This window comes from Bos grunniens, chromosome 16 (assembly GCF_055505025.1).
Source record: "Bos grunniens cultivar Pamir isolate PY7600 chromosome 16, Bosgru_T2T1.0, whole genome shotgun sequence".
Lineage (NCBI taxonomy): Eukaryota > Metazoa > Chordata > Mammalia > Artiodactyla > Bovidae > Bos > Bos grunniens.
The window spans coordinates 29,156,302-29,169,247 of NC_141180.1; the positions used below are offsets into that span (position 1 = coordinate 29,156,302).

A 12,946-nucleotide genomic window follows, 5' to 3' on the forward strand; every position below is an offset into this window, starting at 1 on the left:
TTTCACCTTCTCTATTTAAAAGTCTTTTTAACAACGAAAAGTTTTTAAATCCTTGGAAGGTCAAACTAAGAAAATACCTGAAATGAGTACTGAATGGAGATTCCATGTAGACTGTCTGCTATTGGTCATTTCCATCCTACGATTTTCTCTTCATATGTAACTGAAAGCTCACAAATGTTATGAAATTGTTGCTTTGGCATAAAATCAGATACAGAAAGGAGGCAATTGTGCCAGTAACTAGAAATAGCAATTACCTAAGACCATTACTCAGAGAAGGCAATGGCACCCCACTCCAGTACTCTTGCCTGGAAAATCCCATGGATGGGGAGCCTGGTAGGCTGCAGTCCATGGGGTCGCTAAGAGTCGGACACGACTGAACGACTTCACTTTCACTTTTCACTTTCATGCATTGGAGAAGGAAATAGCAACCCACTCCAGTGTTCTTGCCTGGAGAATCCCAGGGACAGGGGAGCCTGGTGGGCTGCCGTCTATGGGGTCACACAGAGTCGGACACGACTGAAGTGACTTAGCAATAGCAGTAGCAAGACCATTACTATTCAAACTGTGCATCAGGCCAACAGCATCCTCTGCACTTGGGAGCTTTCAGGACATGCAAAAACTCTCAGGCCCTGCTGCAGACCTGAAGCTTCACTCTATGCATTTTAACAAGATCCCCAAAATGGTTTCTATACACATTCAACCTTGAGAAGGACTGATGTCTGACAAATAGTTTTTCTGGTCATTTTTCCTTAGGCATGACAAAAAAGAAAAAAAAGGTTAGCGAAATCTCCCCATCTTATTCCACAAGTGGATGATTAGAATGAAATAAGTGAAGCCAAGTGCAAATATAAATTAGGTACATATAAACTAGGTACATATGAAATATCAACCTAATTTATATATGGACTGAATTTTAGTTATTTCATTCATATTAGGTATATATGAGATATCATATATACATATCATCTGTACCTAATATGAAATATCAAAAAAAAATATTCCCCAATGGCTCAGCGGTGAAGAATCCGCCTTCAGTGCAGGAGATGTAGGAGACAGGGGTTCACTTGATTGAACCCATGTCACACAGGAGACATGGGTTCAATTCCTGGGTCAGGAAGATCCCCTGGAGGAGGAAAAGGCAACCCACTCCAGCATTCTCGCCTGGAGAATTCCATGCACAGAGAAGCCTGCTGAGCAACAGTCCATGTCACAAAGAATCAGATACAACTGAGTGAGCGCACAAAACATCAAACTTTCTAATAAGCAGTGAAGTGAAGTGAAGTCGCTCAGTCGTGCAGTGAGGTATATACAAATTCCAAGCACACCACAGTATTTCTGGATTAAAATGCTGAACAGCAAAAAGACTGCCAGTGTTATCAGAAATCTCAAAGGCAAGAGATTCTTTTTTAAAATAAAAGTTAGACATATAAACTTGAAAATTTTGACATATTCAAGTCAAAAGTCAAAAAAATATATATATGGGCTTCCCTGATACCTCAGTTGGTAAAGAATCTGCCTGCAATGCAGGAGACCCCGGTTGGATTCCTGGGTCGGGATGACCCGCTAGAAAAGGGATAATAGGCTACCCACTCCAGCATTTTGGAGCTTCCCTTGTGGCTCAGCTGGTAAAGCATCTGCCCGCAAAGCGGAAGACCTGGGTTCGATCACCTGGTTGGCAAGATCCCTTGGAGAAAGGAAAGACTACCCACTCCAGTATTCTGGCCTGGAGAATTCCACGGACTATACAGTCCATGAGTTCGCAAAGAGTCAGACACGACTGAGTAACTTTCACTTTCATACACACAAACACACTTTTTAAAAAATCGAAATCTGTTATCCTTCACTCCACAAGTACTCAAGAAACAATCATTTCAGGGAAGCAGAGCACACAAAGTTCCAATTTCCCTTTTCTGGCCAAAGCAACAAGCCTAAATCTTCACATAAGCCACAAAGAAAGCTGCAGGAAGCCACGCCTTAGACAACGACCAGGCACTAGTCTCTCAGCTAGTCACTGCCTCAGTCACACCCTTGCTGGAACTAGAGTCTGCGCCGGTTCTCTTAGCCGAGGGGGCACCGAGCCCTAAGGAACCGGAGCCCGCTTGATAGCGGATATTCGGACGCCTGGGTTCAAGCCTCGAAAGCGGAAGGAGGTGGGGGGCGGGGGGCGCCATTTAGGCTCCCGCCGGAGAGAAAGCATCCGTAGCAAAAGACCCTCGCAGGGACTGGCGCGGCGAAGAGACTGAGCCGGGTCTGAAGTTTCCACCGCTACCAGCCAAGCACTGCAAACCAGCCCTGGCTGAGGTCACCTAGCAACGAGGAGCCTGGAGCGCGGACGCCAAGCATTGGTCGGGCGAGTCATGTAATGAGGCACCACTGGCCACTGGGAGATTACGCTGCAGGCACGTGATGCGGCGCCGGCGCCTTTTGCTGGGCTCTGGGACGGCGGGCGTGGAGATGGCGGCAGCAGAGGAGTCTCCTGGGGTTTTAGCCCTGGTCTTGTAGGACATCCTGGCTTTGACTGCCCTGACCGAAGAGAAACGCAACCACCAGTTGAGCCTTTTCTGTAGTAGAGCGATGAAACGGTTCTAAATTACCTGCGTTAGGCTAGTTTGGTCGTGCAGGAGCGTTTCCTCTTAGGTTCGTTAGATGGCTGAAATCTGCCTTCTGAAACACAAAGTTCTGACCAACTGGTTTAAGACCAGCAAATGTTAGGATGGCAAGAAGTTTCTTGATAAATAAGGGCTGAAAATTAGGGACATAAAGGATATTGAACTGGAAAGCATATTCAATTCTGGTTGAAAGAGATACTGCATCTGGGGCAAGGAGAGTATTTTTTTGGAAGGGGGCGGCGGGGTTGGGGAGATTGTCTTGCCGAAGTAGTTATTGAAAAGGTAGAATTACCTTGTGAGTTTAGAGAACTAAATCAGCTTTTCGTGAGTGAGGAGATTGAACCTAGTTATCCACACGTCAGTTCATGAAGTGTTAAGTCCCCGGCATGCAGATCAGGATGTGTGGACAGCCTTTTCCCAGCCCCGCCCCCCCCCCCACTCCACCTTCTCCACCCCTTCCAAAGGCCAGTGAGGCCTGGCAAAACAAAACAAAAACGTTGATTATGAAAGGGACTTGAGAAAATAACAGGGATGGCCCAGGTCTTCTTTTTAAAAACTGCCCAGGAGGTTGTTGGCTATCCTTTCATTGTAATAAATTTGCCTCTAGCAAGCAGAGGGCTTTAAAGTACTTTACCTACTTTACATACTGTAGTCTTTTGAGTCTTCTTTCATACCCCCTATCCAATGCATCATCAAGTCCTGTTGGCTTTACCTTCAAAATGAATTTAGAATCTGATTATCTCCACTTTCCCCTACCTTCACAGCTACCACCCTGGTCAGATCCCCTATGATGTTTCACTTGAGTTATTGCAATAGCTTTCTAACTTGTCTACTCTTGCATTCCTTCACACGTCAGCCAAAGTGATTTTTTTTAACATGCATGTCACAACATGTCACTTCTTTGCCAAACAAGCTCCAGTGGCTTCATGTTTCAGTCAGTAAAAAGCCAAAGTCCTTTTTGGGCTTTCCTTGGTGGTCTAGTGAGGAAGACTCCAAACTCCCAATGCAGGGGCCTGAGTTCAATCCCTGTCAGGAAACTAGATCCCACATGCCTCAATGGAACGTTTAAATGCTGTAACAAAATATCCCACATGCTACAACTAAGACCCTGTTAGGGAAATTAAAATGAAATCTCTTTCAGGCTTCAGAAGCAGGAAAGCAGGTCTTTGGCCTGCCTTGATACTGACCAGATTCCATGTCTGCTTGTAAGCACAGCAAGTCAGGTGGCTTTAGATTTTTAAAAAAGGAATGGGTCTTGGAATTGTCTGGAAAATCTAGTGACTCACAAGGTGAAACAAACAGCATTGTGAAAGAGTTAAAGTAAAACCAGAGTTGCATTTTTGTGCACAAACTGATGATGATATCATTTTGTGGCCTGGGATTATAAGAAGGAGCCCCTCCAAACTGCAGTTTGAGGTCTCATCCATGGAGTGGACATGTCACAACATGTCCTGCCTGGGACCTTTTCCCAGCTGGGACTCCAGATTGCCATTAAGGAGGGACTTCCTAGTGCTGTTCAAGTATGGATGTTGGTCAGCTCAATTTGGTGATATATGTGCTGTTACTTGTTTCTATTGTTCCTGTTTCTCTTCTTTTATTTATTTTTTTTTTGTTTCTCTTCTTTTAATGACTATATTGAAATTAAGCCAAGTAATCCTCTATTATAAAGATTGAAATTTTTTATTGTGTGTAATGATAAATCCTTCAAACTTAAAACTAAAACTTTCAGCAAAACAGCCAAGTAAATAAAAATAAGTGAAAAATTTAAAAAACAAAAGCCAAAGTCCTTTCAATTACCTATCACATGATCTGGTCCCTTGTGCTCCTATCCACTTCTTGGATCCCTTCTTGGGAAGGCACCTCCAAAAGTGCTATTCCTCATGTTTCTTGAACAGGGCAAGTATGCCTCTGTGTTTAGGTCTTTACACTTCCTATTACCTTAGCTGAATGACACAGGTGTCCACATGATGTATGCTTTCACTTAATTCATCTGCTCAGATGTCACCTTATAAGACCGACTTTCTGTGACCAGAAAGCCTGTGTAAAGTAGCAAAGTGTGCCCCAACTCCCCATTCCCTCCCCAATTCTCCCTATTCACTGCTAGCTTTTTTTGTTGTCTGTAGTACTTATCACCACTTTACACATTCTATATGTTGTCTGCTACCCTCTACTGAATGTAAGCTACATGTGAATGTGCACTTCATCTTGTTCCCTGCTGTACCACCACTAGTTCCTAGAACAATGTCTGGCATGCAGTAGGTGTTAATAATCCTTTGCTGCAGAAATGAATAAACAGTTTATGTCCAGTAAGGTTCTACTACTGATTATGCTGAGTGGATCAAGGCTGCTTTGATGGCTAAAGGACTTTGGAACATATCCACAGTGTTGCAACTATTCTGACATTGGCAGTGCCCACCCTCAGAATGCTTTGTATCAACTTCGTATCTGACAGTTGGCTCTACACTCTTAGCCATGACACCTAGGATTCCTCCACAATTTTAATGTGGTGTCCTAAGAAGAAAGATACTCACGTTTTTCCTGTAAAACCAAGAGTTTCTTGAAGAGGAAGGAAAAATAGAAAAAAGTAGTTTAACTGCCAAAGTGAGTACTGAACTAGATATATCAAGGATAGATGAGCAAGGCCCAGCTCATCTGTCAACAGAGTATGTAAAGTAGATTTGTGTCAATCCAGAAGGCTCTTGGGAAAATTGACCTTCCCCAACAAGTTTCCTGAAGCTGAGAAATCTGCAGCTAACAACTTACCCCTGGTTAAAATGCAAATAGCCTAAGAGAGATTATTTTGAGTTTCTGCTGTCACTACTACGTTAGTGAGAATTGGTCTAAATCCTAAATCCTTTCTTAAGAGCAAGTTTTGAAAAGGCAAGTGAAGAAAGCAAGAACACGTGAGAAGTAAGAGAAACAATTGGGGAGAACATTCAGGAGCCAAGGAAGGAGTATAAAGTTGAGCTTGCCAAGGACAAACTTTGGCCTATTTTGTGGCTTTGCCCAGGGCTGAATCTGGTAATCAAAGTACATATTGATCTCTAGATCCAAACCTCTGAGTAGGCAAATTATGGTGCTTGAAATTACAGCCATAATTACCTGAAATGTTTTGATAGCCCAGTGAGTACAAGGTGCATCAGAAAGGAGGAAGAGTTGACCTAGAATGTAGTGGGACTGGAAACGCTATCAGATTTTAGGAAAGATAAGTGGGAAAGGAAGGAGGCATTGCATTATACATATGCACATGATCCCAGCCTAAGAAACAGGAAACCGAAACAGGTTTTGTGCTAATGTAAAATGAGTAGAATGGAGCACCACCATCTGCTATCAGCTAACATGCCAGGAAAAATAAGGCAAGACAGGCCTCTCTGAGCAGCCAGGAGCTGATAAGGACAGTAAGGTTATTTTGGGGTTTGTTTTTAAATTAATTCATTGTTTATCTAATTGGCTGCTCTGAGTCTTAGATGCAGCATGTGGGATTTAGTTGAACCTGGGCCCCCTTCATTGGGAGCAAGAGTCTTAGCGACTGGACTATCAGGGAAGTCCCAGGAGGGTAAGTTTTAAAGAGCTTTATTTTTTTTTTTTAAATGCAACCACCCTCACCAGACACCAAGTTTGTCAGCACCTTGATCTTGGTCTTCCCAACCTCCAGAGCTATGAGAATTAAATGTTCAGTTCAGTTGCACAGTCATGTCCAACTCTTTGTAACCCCATGGACTGCAGCGTGCCAGGCTTCCCTGTCCATCACCAACTCCTAGAGATTGCTCAAACTCATGTCCATCAAGTCAGTGATACCATCCAACCATCTCATCCTCTGTCCCCCGCTTCTCCTCTTGCCTTCGATCTTTCCCAGCATCAGGGTCTTTTCCAATCAGTCAGCTCTTCGCATCAAGTAGCCAAAGTATTGGCATTTCAGGGTCTTTTCCAATGTTTAAGCCAAAAAAAAAAGGCACCCACAACTATTGAAAAAGTACTTACAGTTGCTGCTGCTGCTACGTCGCTTCAGTCGTGTCCGACTCTGACCCCATAGATGGCATGCCATAGACGGCAGCCCACCAGGCTCCCCTGTCCCTGGGATTCTCCAGGCAAGAACACTGGAGTGGGCTGCCATTTCCTTCTCCAATGCATGAAGGTGAAAAGTGAAAGTGAAGTCTCTCAGTCATGTCCGACTCTTCGAGACCCCGTGGACTGTAGCCTACCAGGCTCCTCCATCCATGGGATTTTCCAGGCAAGAGTACTGGAGTGGGGTGCCATCGCCTTCTCCGGTACTTACAGTACTTGGGAGATTTAATCCCTATTGTGTGGAATTTCAAAAATCAACTAAGGTAGATACCTTTACTGATTTGTTATTTCTAGGAGAGAAGAATTAGGCAAGAATCTATTCAATAGTCATAAACAGCAACTTGCTGGCAGTGACAAAACAGTGAGGAAAGTCAGGGTTTTGGAGGACAGCAAGGTGTCCCCACCTTTAAAGTACAGGTACAGCGTTTGTGTTCTATTCAAGTTGTTTTCATTCTTCAAGTTTCTTCCAGTTTGGAGAATCTGCCACTCACTAGCTGAGAGAACTTGGGTAAGTTATTTAAAATTCCCATACCTGTTTCTTCCTTATCCACGAAGTGAGAATGAATACTAATTGTTCCTTTCTCTGAGGGCTTTTAAAAAAAATAATATTTATTTATTTGTCTCTGCAGGGTCTTAGTTGTGGCATATGGGATCTAGTTCCCTGACCAGGGATCTAACCTGGGTCCCCTGCATTGGGAATGAGGAGTCTTAATCACTGGACCCTGATGCTGGGAAAGAGTGAAGGCAGGAGGAGAAGGGGATGACAGAGGCTGAGATGGTTGGATGGCATCACCGACTCAGTGGACATGAGTTTGAGTGAACTCCGGGAGTTGGTGATGGACAGGGAGGCCTGGCGTGCTGCAGTCCATGGTGTCCCAAAGAGTTGGACACGACTGAGCGACTGAACTGAACTGAATCACTGGACCACCAGGGAAGTCCTCTCTGAGGGCTTTTAGAATGATAAAAAGAGGTCTCACAAGCAGCAGTGTAAAAAATAATGGTTAAAACTGTGGACTGCAGCCTTCCCTGGTGATCCAGTGATTAAGACTTGGCCTTCCAATGCCGAGAGTATGGGTTTGATCCCTGGTGAGGGAGCTAAGATCCCACATGCCTCACAGCCAGAAAACCAAAACATAAAACAGAAGCAATATTGTAACAAATTTAATAAAGACTTTAAAAATGGTCTCCATCAGTTCAGTTCAAAAAAACACTGATTACCCAAATCAGATTGCCTGGCTTTGGAGCAGCCATTTACTATTTGTGTGTACTTGGGCAAGTGACTGTCCTCTCTCTGCCTCAGTTTCTTCATTTGTAAAATGGAGGTAATACCTCAAAGGATTTTTGTGAGGATTAAATGACTCAACCCACATAGCACACTTAGACGAGTGTCTGGCACAAAATGAGCATTTGGTAAGTTTCAATCATTTGCAAGGGTCTAAAGGTTCATCTAATCAAGGCTATGGTTTTTCCTGTGGTCATGTATGGATGTGGGAGTTGGACTGTGAAGAAGGCTGAGTGCCGAAGAATTGATGCTTTTGAACTGTGGTGTTGGAGAAGACTCTTGAGAGTCCCTTGGACTGCAAGGACATCCAACCAGTCCATTCTGAAGGAGATCAGCCCTGGGATTTCTTTGGAAGGAATGATGCTAAAGCTGAAACTCCAGTACTTTGGCCACCTCATGCGAAGAGTTGACTCATTGGAAAAGACTCTGATGCTGGGAGGGATTGGGGGCAGGAGGAAAAGGGGACGACAGAGGATGAGATGGCTGGATGGCATCACTGACTCGATGGACGTGAGTCTGGGTGAACTCCGGGAGTTGGTGATGGACAGGGAGACCTGGAGTGCTGTGATTCATGGGGTCGCAAAGAGTCGGACATGACTGAGCGACTGAACTGAACTGAACTGACTCACAGCAATGATCATGGGACTTCTTGGTAGCCCTGCTTGTCTAGGCCTTGTCCACACTACTCCATCCTACCTTAGAATTCAGAACCAGAGATGTATGAAGCTATTTTCAGGCACAAGTAGCAGAGGTGCAAAGTCCATCTCAAAGAGCAGAGTGAGAGAAGTGGGAGGAGTCAGATTCCAGGGGACAACTGAGCAGAGTCCAAAAGGGGTGAGACCCAAGAGGGAAAGGAGCTAATTGGTGAAAAGCTGTGGGCTTATATTGGTTAGGATTCTTTCGGTTGCAAATTTTGAAGAACAAAATGGTTCAGGGATAAATGTACCCACTCAAATGCCCATCAGTCACAGAATGGATAAATGGTGGTATAGTCCTCAAACAAAATGTTATACAGCAATGAGAATGTACAAGCTATAATTATATGCAATGATGTGGACAAAACCCACTTAATGCTGCGTGAAAGGCACACCCAAGACTACATGCTGTGTGAGTCCACTTACTTGTGGTAGAAAAACAAGCAAACTAAAACTATGTTGTTAAAAATCAGGATACTGGTTACACTTGGAGCCGGTAGAGATGTTACAGGGAACACTGGATTGAAACTGCCCACCCTGTCCAGGCACCGTAGTAATAATTTGCATGAGTTGTTTTATAACAGGAGGTCCTAGTAAGGAGCCTTCCCTGGTGGCTCAAAAGGTAAAGAAACTGCCTTCAATGTGGGAGACCTGGGTTTGATCCCTGGGTTGGGAAGATCCCCTGGAGGAGGGCATGGCAACCCACTCTAGTATTCCTACCTGGAGAATCCCCATGAACAGAAGTGCTTGGCAAGCTACAGTCCATGAGGTAAGGAACACAGAACTAACAAGGCACCACCAACTGGAAGAACTCGGGAAAGGTCAAAAGGAGACACCACATGTCCTATCAAACTCCCAAAATCCTCCTTGCTGGAATCTATCTTGGCTGAACAGAGAGAGCACCACAAGGAAGGACCCTGAGTCAGAGCGATTGGCCAGAGACACTCAATTTTCCTGGCCTTTTCCTGCATCTGTGTGACACAGTTCCAACCAGATGTAAGCAAAAACCTGCAGGGGGTACTTCTGGACAAGCCCTTGCTTGAACAAGAAAAAAATGCACGGAGTGGAGGCAGTGAGCCATAACATGACCCTCAGGGAAAGGCAAAAAGTCTGCAGAAATACTAGCCCTTGTACTCCCCAGGTCGGTAAGTGCCCAATATGCTACTGGAGATCAGTGGAGAAATAACTCCAAAAAGAATGGAGTCAGTTATGGGTGTGACTGGTGATGGAAGTCAAGTCCAATGCTGTAAAGAGCAATATTGCATAGGAAGCTGGAATCTTAGGTCCATGAATCAAGGCAAATTGAAAGTGGTCAAACAGGAGATGGCAAGAGTGAACATTGACATTTTAGGAATCAGCAAACTAAAATTGACAGGAATGGGTGAATTTAACTCAGAAAACCATTGTATATACTACTATGGACAAGAATCCCTTAGAAGAAATGGAGTAGCCATCATAGTCAACAAGAGTCCGAAATGCAGTACGTGGATGCAATCTCAAAAATGACAGAATGATTTCTGTTCTTTCCAAGGCAAACCATTCAATATCACAGTAATCCAAGTCTATGCCCCTACCAGTAATGCTGAAGAAGCTGAAGCTGAACGGGTCTATGAAGACCTACCAGACCTTCTAGAATTAACACCCAAAAAAGATGTCCTTTTCATTATAGGGGACTGGAATGCAAAAGTAGGAAGTCAAGAAATACCTGGAGTGACAGGCAAATTTGGCCTTGGAGTACAGAGTGAAGCAGGGCAAAGGCTAATAGAGTTCTGCCAAGGGAACGCACTGGTCATAGCAAACACCCTCTTCCAACAACAAAAGAGAAGACTCTACACATGGACATCACCAGATGGTCAACACCGAAACCAGACTGATTATATTCTTTGCAGCCAAAGATGGAGAAGCTCTATACAGTCAGCAAAAACAAGACCGGGAGCTGACTGTGACTCAGGTCATGAACTCCTTATTGCCAAATTCAGATTTAAATTGAAGAAAGTAAGGAAAACCACTAGACCATTCGGGTATAACCAGAATAAATCTCCCATGATTAAACAGTGGAAGTGAAAAATAGATTCAAGGGATTAGACCTGATAGAGTGCCTGAAGAACTATGGACAGAGGTTCATGACATTGTACAGGAGGCAGGGATCAAGACCATCCCCAAGAAAAGGAAATGCAAAAAGGCAAATTGGCTGTCTGAGGAGGCCTTACAAATAGCTGTGAAAAGAAGAGAAGCAAAAGGCAGAGGAGAAAAGGAAAGATATACCCATTAGAATGCAGAGTTCCAAAGAAAAGCAAGGAGAGATAGGAAAGCCTTCCTCAGCAATCAATGCAAAAAAATAGAGGAAAACAACAGAATGGGAAAGACTAGAGATCTCTTCAAGAAAATTAGAGATACCAAGGGAACATTTCATGTAAAGATGGGCACAATAAAGGACAGAAATGGTATAGACCTAACAGAATCAGAAGATATTAAGAAGAGGTGGCAAGAATACACAGAAGAATTATACAAAAAAGATCTTCATGGCTCAGATAATCACGATGGTGTGATCACTCACCTAGAGCCAGACATCCTGGAATGTGGAGTCAAGTGGGCCTTAGGAAGCATCACTATGAACAAAGCTAGTGGAGGTTATGGAATTCCAGTGGAGCTATTTCAAATCCTAAAAGATGATGCTGTGAAAGTGCTGCACTCAATATGCCAGCAAATTTGGGAAACTCAGCAGTGGCCACAGGACTTTCTGGAAAAGGTCAGTTTTCATTTCAATTCCAAAGGAAGGCAATGCCAAAGAATGCTCAAACTACCACACAATTGCATTCAACTCACACCCTAGCAAAGTAATGTTCAAAATTTTCCAAGTCAGGCTTCAACAGTTCGTGAACCATGAACTTCCAGATGTTCAAGCTGGGTTTAGAAAAGGCAGAGGAACCAGAGATTAAATTGCCAACATCCATTGGATCATCAAAAAAGGAAGCGAGTTCAAGAAAAACATCTATTTCTGCTTTATTGACTATGCCAAAGCCTTTGACTGTGTGGATCACAACAAACTGTGGAAAATTCTTCAAGAGATGGGAATGCCAGACCACTTGACCTGTCTCTGGAGACATCTGTATGCAGGTCAGGAAGCAACAGGTAGAACTGGACATGGAACAACAGACTGGTTCCAAATCAGGAAAGGAATAGGTCAAGGCTGTATATTGTCACCCTGCTTATTTTACTTATATGCAGAGTACATCATGAGAAACGCTGGGCTGGATGAAGCACAAGCTGGAATCAAGATGGCCAGGAGAAATAACAATAACCTCAGATATGCAGATGATATGGCTCAGAGGTGAAAGCATCTGCCTGCAAGGTAGGAGACCAGGGTTCAATCCCTGGGTCAGGAAGATCCCCTGGAGAAGGAAATGGCAACCCACTCCAGTATTCTTGCCTGGAGAATCCCATGGACGGAGGAGCCTGGTAGGTTACAGTCCATGGGGTCACAAAGAGTCAGACACGACTGACCGACTTCATTTTCACTTTCACCACCCTTATGGCAGAAAGTGAAGAAGAACTAAAGAGCCTCTTGATGAAGCTGAAAAAGTTGGCTTAAAACTCAACATTCAGAAAACTAAGATCATAGCATCTGGTCCCATCACTTCATGGCAAATAGATGGGGAAACAATGGAAACAGCAGTAGCTGATAAGTACCAGTCTTCTTCACCCCACCCACTTCTTCCACCTTCTGTCTTTATTTTCCACAGATAACCGTCCTCCTCCTTTACAGAGAACCATCTATAGTTGGTCTTTCGCTTACTTTCTTACCCCCCAATCTATCCACACTTACCAGCATCCATAGCTATCTTGATCCCTCTTCCCTTTCTTTAAAATAGAAGAGCGTGTTCCTACTCCCTGGGGAGTGGTGGGGTAAATGGGGAGATGCCAATCTTACATACATTGTGTCTTCCTCTTTCTGTTTCGGTATTCTGACTCATCCTCATGTTTTGGGCTTCTACTTCTCATCAGTTACGTGGCCTTAAATAGGCCATTAAAGTAGCACATACTTTATCCGGTGGATTCTAAGCTGTGCCCAATAAAGTTACTGCAGTGGTGCTCGGATTTGCCAGCGAGAGACAGTCGTGGTGAATAGAAGGAAAACTATTCACGAGGCAGGGAGACGGAGCCTAGGAGGAACTGAAAGTCAGTGTGGCAGGAGGGAAGAATGCAGAAGGGGCTCAGGAGGCAGGGCTGCAGAGGAAGCCAGGGGCCAGTGAGCTGGGGTCCTATACACTAGATAGGGTAATAATTTTGGTTTT

At 44.1% G+C, this 12,946-nt stretch overlaps 1 protein-coding gene across 1 annotated transcript in view; it reads right to left on the minus strand.

Annotated features, from left to right (window-relative positions):
- AGMAT (agmatinase (putative)) overlaps positions 1-12,814 on the minus strand; it is a 39,319-nt gene extending 26,505 nt beyond the window's left edge. The window contains exon 1 of the mRNA XM_086343847.1: positions 12,478-12,814. The gene's annotated coding sequence lies outside the window, so the exon portion shown is untranslated. The remainder of the gene's footprint in view (positions 1-12,477) is intronic.
- Positions 12,815-12,946: the final 132 nt, after the last annotated feature.